The sequence below is a fragment of the Ovis aries genome, chromosome 14, assembly GCF_016772045.2.
Source record: "Ovis aries strain OAR_USU_Benz2616 breed Rambouillet chromosome 14, ARS-UI_Ramb_v3.0, whole genome shotgun sequence".
Lineage (NCBI taxonomy): Eukaryota > Metazoa > Chordata > Mammalia > Artiodactyla > Bovidae > Ovis > Ovis aries.
In genome coordinates, this window is record NC_056067.1 from 43,829,609 (window position 1) to 43,846,261 (window position 16,653).

General features: G+C 39.9%; 1 long non-coding RNA gene across 2 annotated transcripts in view; it reads right to left on the minus strand.

Moving 5' to 3' along the window:
• Nucleotides 1-328: 328 nt before the first annotated feature.
• The window catches only part of LOC105607560 (uncharacterized), a 226,245-nt gene continuing 209,920 nt past the window's right edge, over nt 329-16,653 (minus strand). Inside the window, exons 5-7 of one of the 2 annotated variants that reach the window (XR_009596318.1) lie at nt 3,308-3,374; nt 2,544-2,803; nt 329-1,327 (exon numbers count right to left, since the gene is read on the minus strand). This is a non-coding gene — a long non-coding RNA (uncharacterized LOC105607560). The remainder of the gene's footprint in view (nt 1,328-2,543; nt 2,804-3,307; nt 3,375-16,653) is intronic. The other variant, XR_006056154.2, reaches the window with a different exon arrangement.

The following is a 16,653-nucleotide window of genomic DNA, read 5'->3' on the forward strand; positions in this document are numbered from 1 at the left end:
GGGAAAGTACATCAAATTATGGAACAAAGACTATTTCATAAATTTAGCTAACTAGTTCAACAGGAGTGAATATTATAGATGAAAGCATCTATGACATTCATTATAATACTACATTGTTACCTGGTGAAAATTTGATGGTCGATTTTTGCTCAGTACTAAAAGTTTCTGCCTTTTAACCTGTGTAGGTAAGCCACCTGAGCTAATTCATGACAGCTGCTTTTAATTAGTCACGGAAATTTTTTAATTTCATCTTAAAAATATAACAAATTTTATGTGAGAATAGTTTGAAATGTCTGAACTCTTTTATTGAAAAGTTAGTATGTGGTTTAAAATTCCAAAGTAGATTTTTAGGGGTTTGCAAAGCATTGAAGTAACATTTACTTATGTTTGGGGCAGGATGGGAAACACCTATTTAGTAAATTATAATTTGTCTTTAGGAATATCTTTTGGTGCTAATGCCTTCTAATACACAGCCAAAATGCTTATCTTATCTGAAATGAACTTTTGAAAAATTAAAAACCACTAGACAAGGGAGGAGGGAGGAGGTTCAGGATGGGGAACACGTGTACACCTGTGGCGGATTCATGTTGATGTATGGCAAAACCAATACAATATAGTAAAGTAATTAACCTCCAATTAAAATAAATAAATTTATATTTTAAAATAAAAAGAATGAAAATAAAAAGCACTAGACAATACTTAGCCCTGCAGAACACCTGCAACAGCTGGAAAAAAAATTCCCCACAGCCAGAGATTCTCCAGGGTCACACCAAGTTAGCCAGAGTGTATTTTATATTCTTAGGGCATTGCTTTTCCAGCAACAGGTAATGTCAGGGACCAGGGCTCTGATATCAATGGTGAATCATAATGAACAGCTTTCCCTGGGGGCTCAGTGGTAAAGAATCTGCCTGCTAAGCAGGAGACTTGGGTTTGATCCCTGGGTTGGGAAAATCCCCTGGTGGAGGAAATGGCAACCCACCCTGGTATTCTTGCTTGGGAAATCCCATTGACAGAGGAGCCTGGCAAGCTATAGTTCATGGGGTCGCAAAGAGTCAGACACAACTTAGGGACTAAGCAACAACAATGAACAGCTTTAATTCAGAATTCCCTGGTAAAGAGTCTGGTACTAGGTGTATTAGTTACCTAAGGCTACCATTAAAAAGTTCCACAAACTGGGTGGCTTAAAATAATGAAAATTTATTCTCTCCCAATTCCAAGGCTAGAAATTCAAAATCAAGGTGTCATCAGTATCGGTTCCCTATAAGGGATGGGAGCCTCTTCCATGTTTCTCGTATCTTCACATCATCTTCTCTTTGTTTTTTCCTCTCTTAAAAAGAAAACAACAACAAACTTTATTTATTGATTCTGGCTATGCTGGTTCTTAGTTGTGGTGTGCAAGATTTTTTAGTTGTAGTATGTGGGATCTTTAGTTATGGCAATGTGAACTCTTAATTGCAGCATATGGAATCTGATTCCCTGAGCAGGGATCAAACCCAGGCCCCCTGTATTGGGACCACGGAGTCTTATTCACTGGACCGCCAGGGAACTCCCTCATCTTTTTGCCTCCAAATTTCCCTTTTTTACAAAGACACCAGTCAAACTGGATTAGAGTCTACCCTAATCACCTCATCTTAACATGATCATCTGCAAAGACCTATTTCCAAATAGGGTCACATTCACAGATACTGGGGGTTAGGACTCCAGCATCTTTGTGGGGCACCATTTGGGCCTATAACAGGAGCATGATGGGCTGCCATCAATGGGGTCGCACAGAGTCAGACATGACTGAAGCGACTTAGCAGCAGCAAAGCAGCAAGGCTGTCACTAGGCAGGGAGCAGAGGTGTGTGGCTGGCCTGCGCTTGCCAGGCCTCCCAGAAGGCAGCTGGCATAAGTGCCACAGTGCAAGGTCTACCCATGGGCCCTGCAGGGAGGGAAGCTGAGTGTTGCCAACAAGCGGAGAGTGGCTCCATCTCTCAGGAGCTGTGTTCCATGAGGCAAGTGCTGAGGACTGTTGTACAAAATCAGCATGCCCATTTACTGATAGAGAGGAACCCTTCACAGGGAGGCTGACACCTGGGTCTACATGATCTGCACATTCTCCTCCTCCAGGCAAACATGCAACTGTGCAAAGAGTGAGTCTGTCTGTTTCAGGTAACATGGCGTGGTCTCCATCTCCATCTCAAGGGGAGTCTTGCTCACAGGGGGAATGCTGCCAGGATTCCTGGGGAGAGCCTGGAGGGGCCGCTCATAATCTCTCCCTGCTAACCTCAAGTGGACCAGACATGCTTCTAAGAGACACTCTTTTTTTTTTTTTCTTTTTTTGAGATATTCCTGGAAACTTCCCTTTTGACAAACTGACTCGGAAGAGTTCAGCTTTGATTCAATTCCTGTAGATTTCATCATTTAGCGCTGAGGTCATTCTCTCCTCCTTCATTTCCCAGTTCTTGGAGTACCTCACTATAGTCCCCAACTACACACACACAGCCTTCCTGAGAATGTTTGCCTTAATTAATTCTCTCTTTAAGAATAAATAGAACCCAACCTTCTGACTGTGGTATTTTATTCAGTGCCCGTCTTGGACAAGGTCTGCTTCTTCTCTTTCACAAATAGGGGCCAACCAGACAAGCTCATCAAGATCCACGCAAGCAGGCTCTGAGCCGAGCTGGCACATGCGTGAATGGCCAGGAGGGGCTGGTCTTTGCTGAGATGTGAAGCCAAGTTGGAGGGGACTCAGTTGCGGCCAAAGAATTAAGGAAGTGCTGTAAAAATTCTCTTCTTTAGGACCAGGGGCATTTGTAGCTCCTGAAAAAAAAAAACAGCCTGGAGTTTCTCTTGTGCCATGTAAAATGTTCAAATAGATAACTGATGTCAATTATACCTCAAGAAAGCTGGAAAAAATTAAGTAAAAAGAAATGAGATATAGTAAGTCTCCTACACATGAATGAGTTCCATTCCAAGAGCATGTTTGTAAGTCCAATTTGTTCCTAAGTCCAACAAAGTCAGCCTAGGGACCCAACTGATAAAATCGGTTATACAGTACTGTACTGTAACAGGTTTATAAAACTTTAAACACAAATAATACATAAAAAACAAACAAACACAAAAAATAAAGAAGACATTTTTAATCTTATAGTACAGTACCTTGAAAAGTACAGTAGTACATTACAACTGTTGGCATACAGGGGCTGGCATTAAGTGAACAAGCAAGAAGAGTTACTGACTGGAGGAGGAAGAGGAGGTGTGATATGATCGAGTTGAAGGATCATTAGCAATAGGAGATGGAGGGCAGACTGCAATTTCACTCACATCTGATGTTGATGGAACACACGTCCACATCTTCGAAAGTTCTCAAGATTTGTATGTAGGGGACTTACTGTATTAAAAAAAATGGATTGCTCATTTTTCTAAGTGACAAGATAACTATAAATAAATAATAAAAAGAAGTCTTATTCCAAGATCAGTAATATACATCTCTATTAATTATTAAAATATAATAATTTGGGGATAAGCAAGTATTCATAGAAATGATCATGCTCTAACTTAGAAAATCACTTTAAAATCAGCAGTCAAAATGACTAGTTGAGATCATGGAAATAAATAAGTAAATAATTTCTTACTAAATATGAAGTGATCCCTTTCATCTAGCTTCTATTTCATCCAGGTCTTAATAAGAGTGAACATTTTGATCTTTACTATCTTGCTGAATATAATTAGCACCTGATTCCTGCTCTGTAGTCAGACTAATTTCCCATTTATATCTCTGACACCTCCCGACAGCCTACTTGACTTGCCTGACACATTTTCAAGGTATTAGGAGGACTCCATACAAAAGAGCGATTTCTTGTCCTTACTATTTGGGGATATGAATAGGTTTTTGGGAGGCTCAACATTTGGATAGAATCTCTGGCAAAAAAAAAAAAAAAGGATGAAAAAGACATTAAAATAGAAGTATCACTGATTTTTAAAATAGGACTACCTTAAAGAAGCTCCCTCAGATACTGGTATACTTAAAGATTTATTTTAAAGTGTGTCTATGATGTTTCTGTTTAACAGCAGAATCTGTATAGCAGACAAAGATTCCCTTCATCCTGCCCCAGAGAAATGGCAAATTCTATGACCAAGGCAAAGGATGCAGAACCAAGAAGCCATGGCAATCGGAAATAAGAATCTGTATGATCTCACCAGTGAAGAGACTGACAAAGCACTGTGAAATGCCAAACAAAAAGGCATGGACATGAAGAACATGGGGCTTTTGAGTCATGTAGTGCTGCGTTTGAGGCCATACCAGTTGTGGAACTTGTTCTGTTGTCCTGCCTAGGTAGGAAAGCAGATTTGAAGCCCCATCTATTATTGAATATAACCCCTAATCTAGCCCAGCGAGGGGCCTGGCTGGAGTACCCAAGGGTTGCATGGCCCATCCTACAGTCCTACTTACAGTGGTACCTGAGCAGAGAACCAAGTCAGGAGCTCTGTCCACATGCAAAACCAAGCCAGTGGCCTTCTCTGGTCAGAGAACTCAGTGGACAGTTCTGCCTGGTTCAAGTCCCTAGCCAATAAGCTATGCCATCCTTGGAACCTGTTCTGCCACCCCACCCAGAAAGGGAAGCGGGTTCATTGCATATCCCTGCCATGAGAATAGCCCACAGTCCCACCTAACCAGAAGGGTTAACTAGAGCATCTCGGAGACTGTATGGCCCACCATTCAACCCAGCTTGCAGTGGTACCCAAGTTGATAGCCCAGCCAGTGAGTAGCTGGGTTGTAGGATAGGCATGCTGCTGCTGCTGCTGCTAAGTCGCTTCAGCTGTGTCCAACTCTGCGACCCCATAGACGGCAGCCCACCAGGCTCCCCTGTCCCTAGGATTCTCCAGGCAAGAGTACTGGAGTGGGTTGCCATTGCCTTCTCTGTAGGATAGACGAAAGCTACAAAATATCATCAAATCACAAAAAAGACAAATATAAGTGAGGAACAAAGAATCTACAAAACAGCCAGAAAACAATTAACAGATAGGCAACAGTAAGTCCTTTCCTACCAATAATTACTTTAAATATAGATGGAGTAAATTCTCCAATGAAAGACACAGAATGGCTGATAGAATAAAAAAACAAGATCTAAAGGAGATAAACCAATCAAGAAGATATAACAATTGTACATATTTATGCATCCAACATCAGAGCATCTGTATAAATCAAAAGCTAACAGAACTAAAAGGAGAAATAAACAGTAACATAATTATAGGTAGAAACTTTAATACCTCACTCTCAGCAATAAATAATCATCCAGATAGGTAATCAATAAGAAAACTGGATTTTAACAGCACTATATTGGAGAAGGCAATGGCACCCCACTCCAGTACTCTTGCCTGGAAAATCCCATGGACAGAGGAGCCTGGTAGGCTGCAGTCCATGGGGTCGCTAAGAGTCAGACACAACTGAGCAACTTCACTTTCACTTTTCACTTTCATGCATTGGAGAAGGAAATGGCAACCCACTCCAGTGTTCTTGCCTGGAGAATCCCAGGGACGGGGGAGCCTGGTGGACTGCCGTCTCTGGGGTCGCACAGAGTCGGACACGACTGAAGCGACTTAGCAGCAGCACAGACCCAACAGACAACATTCCCAACAACAGCAGCAGAATACCCATTTTTCTTAAGTACACACAGAACATTTTCTAGAGTATGTTAGGTCACAAAGAAAATCTTAGCAAATTTAAGAAAACTGAAATCATACCAACTGTCTTTCCGATCACAAGAGTATGAAACTAGAAATAATAGCTGAAGGAAAGCCAGAAAACTTACAAATACATGGAAATTAAACTACAGAGTCCTGAACAACCAATAGATCAAAGAAGAAATCAAAAGAGAAATTTTAAAATATCTTGAGACAAATGAAAATGGAAACACATGTAACAAAATTATAGGATATAGCAAAAGTTCTAAGAGGGAAGTTTACAATGATAAATGCACACATTAAAGGGGGAAATCCATTTAACAACCTAAATTTATACCTCAAGGATGAAGAAAAAGAACAAACTAAGCCCGCCTGATGCAAAGAACTGACTCATTGAGAGAGCCCCTGATACTGAAAGACTGAAGGCAGGAGGAGAAGGGAACGACAGAGGATGAGATGGTTGGATAGCGTCACTGACTCGATGGGCATGAGTTTAAGCAAGCTCCGGGAGCTGGTGATGGACGAGGAAGCCTGGCGTGCTGCAGTGCATGGGATCACAAAGAATCAGACATGACTGAGTGACTGAACTGCTGCTGCTCCTGCTGCATTGACTGAAGCCCAAAATTAGCAGAAGGAAGGAAGCAATAAAAATTAGAGCAGAAATAAAAGAAACAGAGGACAGGAAAATAATAGAAAAGATAGGCAAAAAAAGAATTGTTTTTTGAAAAAATAACCCAAATTATTAAACTTTTAGCAAGACTAATCAAGAAAAGAAGAGAGAAGAGACAGATAAATATTATAAATGAAAAAGGAGACATTACAACTGACACCACAGAAATACAATGAATCATGAGACTACTATGAAGAACCATCAGTTCAGTTCAGTTGCTCAGTCGTGTCTGACTCTTTGCGACCCCATGAATCGCAGCATGCCAGGCCTCCCTGTCCATCACCAACTCCTGGAGTTCACACAGACTCACGTCCATCGAGTCAGTGATGCCATCCAGCCATCTCATCCTCTGTCGTCCCCTTCTCCTCCTGCCCCCAATCTCTCCTAGCATCAGAGTCTTTTCCAATGAGTCAGCTCTTTGCATCAGGTGGCCAAAGTACTGGAGTTTCAGCTTTAGCATCAGTCCTTCCAAAGAAATCCCAGGGCTGATCTCCTTCAGAATGGACTGGTTGGATCTCCTTGCAGTCCAAGGGACTCTCAAGAATCTTCTCCAGCACCACAGTTCAAAAGCATCAATTCTGCAGTGCTCAACCTTCTTCACAGTCCAACTCTCACATCCATACATGACCACTGGAAAAACCATAGCCTTGACTAGACGGACCTTAGTCGGCAAAGTAATGTCTCTGCTTTTGAATATGCTATCTAGGTTGGTCATAACTTTTCTTCCAAGGAGTAAGCGTCTTTTAATTTCATGGCTGTAGTCACCATCTGTGGTGATTTTGGAGCCCCCCAAAATAAAGTCTGACACTGTTTCCACTGTTTCCCTATCTATTTGCCATGAAGTGATGGGACCAGATGCCATGATCTTCGTTTTCTAAATGTTGAGCTTTAAGCCAACTTTTTCACTCTCCTCTTTCACTTTCATCAAGAGGCTCTTCAGTTCCTCTTCACTTTCTGCCATAAGGATGGGGTCATCTGCATATCTGAGGTTATTGATATTTCTCCCGGCAATCTTGATTCCAGCTTGTGTTTCTTCCAGTCCAGCGTTTCTCATGATGTACTCTGCATAGAAGTTAAATAAGCAGGGTGACAATATACAGCCTTGATGTACTCCTTTTCCTATTTGGAACCAGTCTGTTGTTCCATGTCCAGTTCTAACTGTTGCTTCCTGACCTGCATACAGATTTCTCAAGAGGCAGGTCAGGTGGTCTGTATTCCCATCTCTCTCAGAATTTTCCACAGTTTATTGTGAGCCACACAGTCAAAGGCTTTGGCATAGTCAATAAAGCAGAAATAGATGTTTTTCTGGAACTCTCTTGCTTTTTCGATGATCCAGCGGATGTTGGCAATTTGATCTCTGGTTCCTCTGCCTTTTCTAAAACGAGCTTGAACATCTGGAAGTTCACAGTTCATGTATTGCTGAAGCCTGGCTTGGAGAATTTTGAGCATTACTTTACTAGGACAACCTAGAATAAATGGATAAATTCCTAGAAACATACAACCTGCCAAGATTAAGTCATGAAGACTAGAAAATCTGAACAGATCAATAGCAAGCAAGGATTGAATCAGTAATCAAAATTCCCAACTAAGAAAAGTCCAGGACCCGATGGTTACACAGATGAATTTCATCAAAAGTCAAAGAAGAATTAACACCAATCTTTCTCAAACTTTTCCTCAAAAGCAATCAAGGAAGAAAGAATACTCCCAAACTCATTATAAGAGACCAGAATTAACCTGATACAAAGCCATACAAGGACACTACAACAAATAAAAACTATAGGCCAATATCTCTGATGAATATAGATGCAAAAAATCTCAACAAAATACTGGCGAACTGTAATTTAACACCACATTAAAAGACTCATACACCATGATCAAGTGAGATTTATCTCCACTCTGCAAGGATGGTTCAACATACATGAATCAGTAAAAGTGATATACCACATTAATATAGAATGAAAGATAAAAAATCATATGATCATCTCAGTTGATGCAGCAAAAGCATCTGACAAAATACAAAATCTTCTCAAAGAAAAACTCTGAACAGAGTACAGAAGGAATGCATGCCAACATAATAAAGGTCATATATGACAAGTCCAGAGCTAACATCAAATTCAGTGGTAAAAGGTTGACAGCTTTTCCTCTAAGAATCAGGAACAAGCCAAGAATGCCCACTCTCACCCTCGTACTCGACATAGTACTAGAAGTCCTAGCCAGAGCAGTCAGTCAAGGGAAAGAAATGAAAAGTATCTGAATCATAAAGGAAGAAGTAAAATTGTTTCTATGGTTTCATATAGAGAAAATCTTGAACACCACTAAAAAGTGTTGTAACTCATCAGTGAATTCAGTAAAGTTGCAGAACACAAAATCAACATACAATATTCAGTATCATTTCTATGCACTAATAATGAATTATCTGAAAAAGAAATAAGGAAAACAAACCCACTTACAGTAGCATCAAAAACAATAAAATACTTATGGATAAATTTAACTAAGTAGGTAAAAGATTTCTACCCTAAAAACGGTAACATATTGATGAAATAAATTGAATACATGAATAAATTGAAAGATATTCTGTGTCCATGGAGTAAAAGAATTAATATTGCTAAAATGTCCATATAAACCAAAGCCATCTACAGTGCCAACCCTATGAAGATTCCAATGACACTTTTCACAGAAATAGAAAACACAATTCTAAAATTTGTTTGAAAGCACAAAAGACCCTGAATAGTCAAAGCAATGCTGAGAAATAAGAATAATGCTAGAGGCATCACATTTTGTGATTTCAAACTATACTACAAAGCTACAATAATCAAACTGCATGATACTGACACGATAACAGATCCACAGACCAATGAAACAGAACTGAAAGCCCAGAAATAAGCCCATGCATGTATGGTCGACTAATACTGGACGAGGGTTCCAATACTTAATAAGGAAAAGGTAGTCTCTTCAATAAATGGTGCTAGAAAAACTAGATATTCACATGGAAAGGAATGAAACCAGACCCCTATCTTACACCATTCACAAAAATTATGCTGACATATATTTTGCTTAAATTTAAGACTTGAAACTGTAAAACTAGAAGAAAGAATAGGGGAAAAGTTCTTGTATTGGTCTTGGCAATGATTTTTTGGTTATGAAACTGAAAGCACAAGCCACAAAAGCAAAAATAAGTAAGTGGGACTACATCAAACTAAAACGTTCCTGCACAGCTGAAAAAATAATCAAGAAAATGAAAAAGCAATCTATGGAATGGGGGGAAATATTTGCAAAGTATATATCTGATAAAGAGTTAATATAAGGAACTCACTCAGCTCAATAGCATAAAACCAACAATCCAATTTAAAGATGGGCAGAGAATCTGAAGGGCTTTTCTGATGGCTCAGCAGTAAAGAAACTGTCTGCCAGTGTGGGAGACACAAGAGATGTGGGTTTGATCCTAGAGTTGGGAAGATCCCCTGGAGAAGGAAATGGCAGCCCACTCCAGTATTCTTGCCTGGAAAATCCCATGGACTGAGAAGCCTGGCATTGCAAGAGTTGGACACAGCTTAGCAACTAAACAACAGCAACAGAGAATCTGAACAGGCATTTTTCCAAAGAAGGCATGTAGATGGCAAATGGGTATATGAAAATGAGTTCGACATTACTAATCACCAGGGAAATGCAAATCAAAACCATAATGAGAATGGTTTCACACCTGCCAGAATGACTATTAACAAAAAGACAAAAGATGACAAGTGTTGGCAAGGATGTGGCCCATTTTTACTGTTGTTGGAAATATAAATTGGTGCAAAACAGTATGGAAAACATTATGGAGGTTCCTCAAAAAATTAAAAGCAGAGCTATGGTATGATCTAGCGGTTTTCACTTCTGGGTATATATCCAGAGGAAATGAAATTATTACCTCAAAGAGATATCTACACTCCAATGTTCATTGCAGCATTATTTATTAATACAATAGCCAAGACATAGAAACAACCTAAGTGTTCATTGATTAATGAACAGATAAAGAAAATGTGGTATATATAACAAAATATTATTCAACCAAAAAAGGAAGGAAATCCTGCCATTTATGAGACATGGATGGGCCTTTAGGGCATTATCCTAAGTAAAATAAGTCAGATAGATACAGACAAATACTCTATGATCTCACTTATATGTGGAACATTAAAAAAAAATCAAGCCCATAGAAACAGAGAACATATTTGTGGTTGCCAGAGGCAGCAGGTGGAGGTAGAGGAATTGGGTGAAGGTGGTCAAAAGGTACAAATTTCTAGTCACAAGATAAGTAGGTTCTGGGGATGGAATGTACAGCCTGGTGTCTACAGTTAGAACTACTGCATTATATATTTGAAAGTTTGAGACAGGAGATCTTAAAAATTCTCATCATAAAAATTATAACTATGAAGTGATTAACGCTAATTAAACTTATTATAGTAATCATTTTGCAATATATATGTATATCAATGCAGGAGACCTAGGTTTGATGCCTGGGTCAGGAAGATCCACTGGAGAAGGAAAGGGCAGCCCACTCCAGTATTCTTGCCTGGAAAATCCCATGGACAGAGGAGCCTGGTAGGCTGCAGTCCATGGGGTCACGATCCTATGGTTGTGGGACTCAAGTCAACAGGATCTTGCTTTGTGTGAACATTTTAAACCCTCAGTGTCTTTACAGCTTCTCTGACTCTTCACATATTCCTTCTTTCTGTTATATAAACACTACATGCCTAGCTTTCATCTCCACTTGCATGTCTAAATAGCCAAGTCAAATTTAACATGTCTGAAGCCGAGTTCCTGAAATTCTACCCCTAATCTGCCCTAGCCACAATTTTCCCCATCCCAGGTAAAGGCAATTCAATTCTTTCTGGTACTTTTGTGAAAAAGCCTGGAATTACTCAACTCTTCTTTATCTCAAACTCCATACCCAGTCCATGAATATATTGTGTAAGCTTTGCTTCCCCAATATATCTAGAATCCAACATTTCTCTCTCTACTTTTACCACAGCCACACTGGTGCAGGTACCCACCTTGTCTCTGGGGACTACTGCAATGGCCCCAGTCAGACTCCTGCTTCCACCTACACTCATTATGGTTATTCTCAGCATAGCCTGACCGGCAATTATGGACATTACTCTGTCCATGGAATTCTCAAGGCAAGAACACTGGAGTGGGTAGCCATTCCCTTCTCCAGAGGATCTTCCCAACTCAGGGACTGAACCTGGGTTTCTTGCCCTGCAGACAGATTACTTATCATCTGAGGCACCAGGGAAGCCCTACCTGACTGTACCTGGGATCAAATAAGGCAGACCATAATCCTTCCATTGATCAAAATCCTCCAGCAGTACTCCAGTTTGCCCAGGGTAAAATCTGTATATGTTGGAGTCTTAGATGTATTTGTCCGTTACATTGTTGTTGTTTTTAGTTCCCTGCCGTGTTTTTGTGGGAGGTGACAGTGGCCTGCAGTAAATAGCAGGGATAGAGATGAAGAGGGGCAGAAAGACAAGAGAGATGAAACAGCGTACAGGAAAGAAGTGTGCAGCTAAATCTAACAAATAACTTCTAATACTTCTTAGCTTAGAAAGTCCTCCCTTCTGAGATTTGGTGAATATTCAGTTGAGATTTTCATGTGCTTTTTTAAAAAAATTAATTCATTCATTAGGCTTTGTTGGGTCTTAGTTGCAGCATGATCTTCCATCTTCACTGTGGTATGTGGTTCTTTAGTTGCAGCATGTGGGATCTAGTTCCTTGAACAGGGGTTGAACCCAGGCCCTCTGCACCGGGAGCATGGAGCTTAACCACTGCACCAGCAGGGCAGACACATGTGCTTCTTTGTTACAAGCTAAAGTTTTTTTTTTTTTTGTCTGCTGTTACCATCTCTAAGATGCAAAGATCCCATGAACCCTTTGCTTCCAATGAGTCAAAAGACTTAAGGGAAAAGAAGTGGGGGCAGCGGTAGGGAGGGTCATTTTTCCTTTTGATGCCAGCCCATCTTTGTTTGCTAAAGAAATCTGTATTTCACTGACTACCAACTTACTTATTCTTTAGATCTATACAGAATCAGAAAATTTAAGAAATGAATATTTATTAATAAATAATTATCTTCTTTTAGCCAGAGTCAAGATAAACAATCTATAACTTACCACTGACTTTTAGAGGAATAGTCAACAAAAATACTAAAATTTATCAGTTCATTTTGAACACCACCAGTATCTGATCAATAGAAAGATTTATCATATTTTCACTACTTTCAGAAGTCCCACATTGAAATCCTAATTAATTTTAGTGAGTGAATGAGTGAGTGAGTGCTCAATCATGTCTAACTCTTTGTGATCCCGAGGACTGTAGCCCACAAGGCTTCTCTGTCCATGAGTTTTTCCTGAGAAGACTGTTAGTGGGTTGCCATTTCCTCCTCCAGGGGATCGTCCTGACGTCACAGCTCAGCTGGGGCTCTCAGGGGTCCTTGATGGACCACCTGATGACAGCTAGGCCTGCACCATTCTTCACGTCAGCATCACTGAGTGCCCACCTAGGAGAGTTCACATGACCCCATCTTACCTACCCCTTCTTGGTCTACTCTACCTCTCAGTGAAACCAACCTCAAATCTCACACCTGGGAAGGGCTTCCTTCCAAACCCAGAGGTCCCTGTGCTCTGTGATCTCCAGATTATGGATAAAGTTGTTGTTTTTTTTTAAGGTAACTGACACCAGTAAGGCTCCTGGTGGCTCATCTCTATCCTCATGTGTCTTTTAGCCAGCTTTCTACATGCCAAGACATCAATCCCCACTCTCATTGGGATGAATCTTTTAAAACCTCCATAGGAAACATTGTCAGTGTAACCACCTTGAGCCCTGCAGCTGCTTATGATACCCAGGGACATCCCGAGTCTGATTCCTTCCCTCCTGCCTGCCTCAATCCTCTTTCCCTTTTTTACTTCAGTGACTTTTTTATGTGCTGGGAACTGTTAGAGCTCTTATTTAATTAATTTTTAATGAAAAATTTTAACATGATGCCATATTATTTGCTTTAAGTTTTTTCTTTTCTTTTTTTTTTTTTTTGTTGTTGTGTAAGAAATAAAACATTACTACTAGAGATGAAGTCCCTGTTTTATTCCTCTAGCCCAACCTCCACTTCTTGGTGATCGGAAGTTGGTGTCCATCCTTTCTGTTCCTGTTGTTGCATCTTTACAACTTCTGTGTATGCGAACATATTTTAAAGAGTTTATAGTATTATTTCCTTATGTATTTAACAAAAGAGTCTTCTTATATAATTTAATTTATTTTGGCTGTGCTGGGTCTTTGTTGCTGAGTTGGCTTTTCTCTAGTTGTGGGCTACTCTGTAGCTGTGATGCGTGGGCTGCTCATCGCAGTGGCTTCTCTTTCTGCAGAGCACGGCGCTAGGGTGACCTGACTTCAGTAGTTATGGCTCATCGGCTCAATAGTTGCGGCTCCCGGGCTCTAGAGCACAGGCTCAGTAATTGTGGTGCATGATTAGCTGCTCCAAGGCATGTGGGATCTTCCCAGACCAGGAATCAAACCCATGTCCCCTGCATTGGCAGGCGGATTCTTTACCACTGAGCCCCTAGGAAAGCCCTGTTTCTCTTACTTTCAAATTTTGCATTATGTCATACTGTACATCACCTTTCAACATGGTCTTCCTTTCATCAAATACATTCTCAAGATTTATCCATGTTGATGCACATAGATCTAGTGAATAATTTTAACTGCTTTGTACTAATCTGTTATACAAAATACCTCAGTTTTAATCTCATTTTCCTATTGAGGGACACACAGTTTGCTTTCCTTTTTAATTACCATAATAACAGTGTTGCAGTGCAGACCCTGATATGTCTCCCTACGCATACATTCAATACCTCGAGAGTTTATAACTAGATTTGGGATGGCTGGTTCAAAAACAGTACATGTATTGGACTTTCAATAGATATTACCTATTATAATTAGCTCTTCTCATTTGTACTCTGACTTACAGAGTGACTCCAATATGTTTTAAAGAATCATATGATTTTCTTTAAATTTTGATAATATGATGGGCATGAAACACTTCATAGCTCTAATTTTCAGTTCCCTGATTCCTGGAGAGTTGAGCATCTTTCACACATATACTGGTCACTACGTCTTCTTCAGACAATTGTCTATATCTTTTGCCATTTTCCCCTATGGGGTTTATTTCTTTATTTTTTTAAAAAATATCTATTCTGGATACAAATTTTTGGTCAGTTATGGAGGCTTAAAAATTATTTCTGAAATGGACTTGCATTTTAACCTTAGTTTTGGTGACTTTTGTTCTTATGAACTTTACATTTTATTTGGTTTAATTTACCAACTATTTTTTAAAAGATGTTTTCTGGATACTTCTGCTTTAAGAATATCAAGATAGGGTCCTCTATTTTCTACTAAAAGTCTTAAGGTTTTACTTTTATTTTGGCCTTTAATTCATGTTGAGTATATTATTGCATATGAAGTGAAGCAGAGGTTCACTTTTATTTTTTCAAGACAAGCCAATTTTCAAGGGAAAAAACTAAGCAGAGCACTCCCGCTTCAGGTAATGGTGGGCTAGGTCCCACTAACCCACAGAAGTTAATTAGAAAATCTGGAAAATGAAAATAAAACCTGCTTGAACACACTAAAGAGCTCTACCATGATAGTAAAGAATTACCAGGATAAGGAAAAAAAAAAAAAAGAATTAGGATCTGGGAAAAAAGGGAGACTCTGTGAGCAGAGCATACATTGGGGGCCACTTTCTCCAAGAGGTATTTGCTTGTTCTGAGATGGAAAAACTGAGAAGCCAATAATTAAGCTATAATTTTGCCAGCCTTGAGCATGAGAGGGATTGGTGTTCAGGCCTGCCAAGTAGGGAGACTAGTGATAGAAGTGACTAGTGATGGGAGACTCCCATCACTTTGGCATGGGACCACAATAAGTCTGTGTCCTGGATGAACCATATGTAGGCTCTTTCAAGAATTTCAACTCAACTACAATTTCTATCAGGCACTAGAATTTTCTTCCCTCTCATTATGTACTTTGACTGTGTGTGTGGGTATTAATGGGCTTCCCAGGTTCACTAGTGGTAAAGAACCTGCCTGCCAATGCAGGAGATGTAAGAGATGTGGGTTCAATTGCTGGATCAGGAAGACCCCCTGGAGGAGTACATGGCAACCAACTCCAATATTCGCCTGGAGAATCCCATGGACGGAGTAGCCATAGGGTCACAAAGAATTGGACATGACTGAAGCGACTTAGCACACATGCACACACACACATTTAATATAAATTTACATAGCTGTAACCTTGCTTACCTGACTTGGCTATGTATTACTTCTGCTGGCTCTGTCTTATGTTGCCTCCATTTGTGCATATTTTGAGTATGTTTTTATTTGTTCAGTTTTATTGTACACTCATATTTTTCTAGAACATCATCTAGGTAAATTCTCTGAGCTCATAAAGAAGGTGAGTTCCTACAGAAAGAGATTTTCACTTGTTTCTGTCTATTGTTCTGGAGTACTTCAAGAATGGGAACTGCTGCTGCTGTTAAGTCGCTTCAGTTGTGTCTGACTCTGCCCACCAGGCTCCCCTGTCCCTGGGATTCTCCAGGCAAGAACACTGGAGTGGGTTGTCATTTCCTCCAATGCATGAAAGTGAAAAGTGAAAGTGAAGTCGCTCAGTCGTGTCCGACTCTTTGCGACCCCATGGACTGCAGCCTACCAGGCTCCTCCATCCATGGGATTTTCCAGGCAAGAGTACTGGAGTGGGGTGCCATTGCCTTCTCTGAAGAATGGGAACATTTTACACTAAAACTTCAGTAAATCTCAGATTGAGATTTTCTTCGACCATCTTGGTAGTGTGAATTTGTGGTGAAAATTTGTATAAAGACCTGACTTGTCTGTGGTTACAAACATTGAGGAAGGATTGTTTCCCATGTGATTTTATCATTACAAGATCGGTCATTTTCTTTGAAATTCCTTGGGGTAGGAGGGTATGTTTATTTCTAGTTTGTCCTTATTTTAAGGGTGTAATCTCTGAGGTCTCAGTTTTATGATGGAGGACTCCTATTAGACTTCCGACATTTGAATGGGCTGCAAGTTGTGTCCTATACTCCACAGCCAAAAAGGAAATAAAAATAAAAATTCAAGTTCATCTTATTTAGCAAATATGCTCAACATAAAGGGGGAAGCATCTACGTTTCCCTTCCTGAGTTTCTCTCTTTACTTGGTTTTTGGTTTGAGGGCTTCTTACTTTCTTGCCACTTCACTGATTCATTTAAAATTTTATATTAAAATTGTTTTCAATCGAGAAC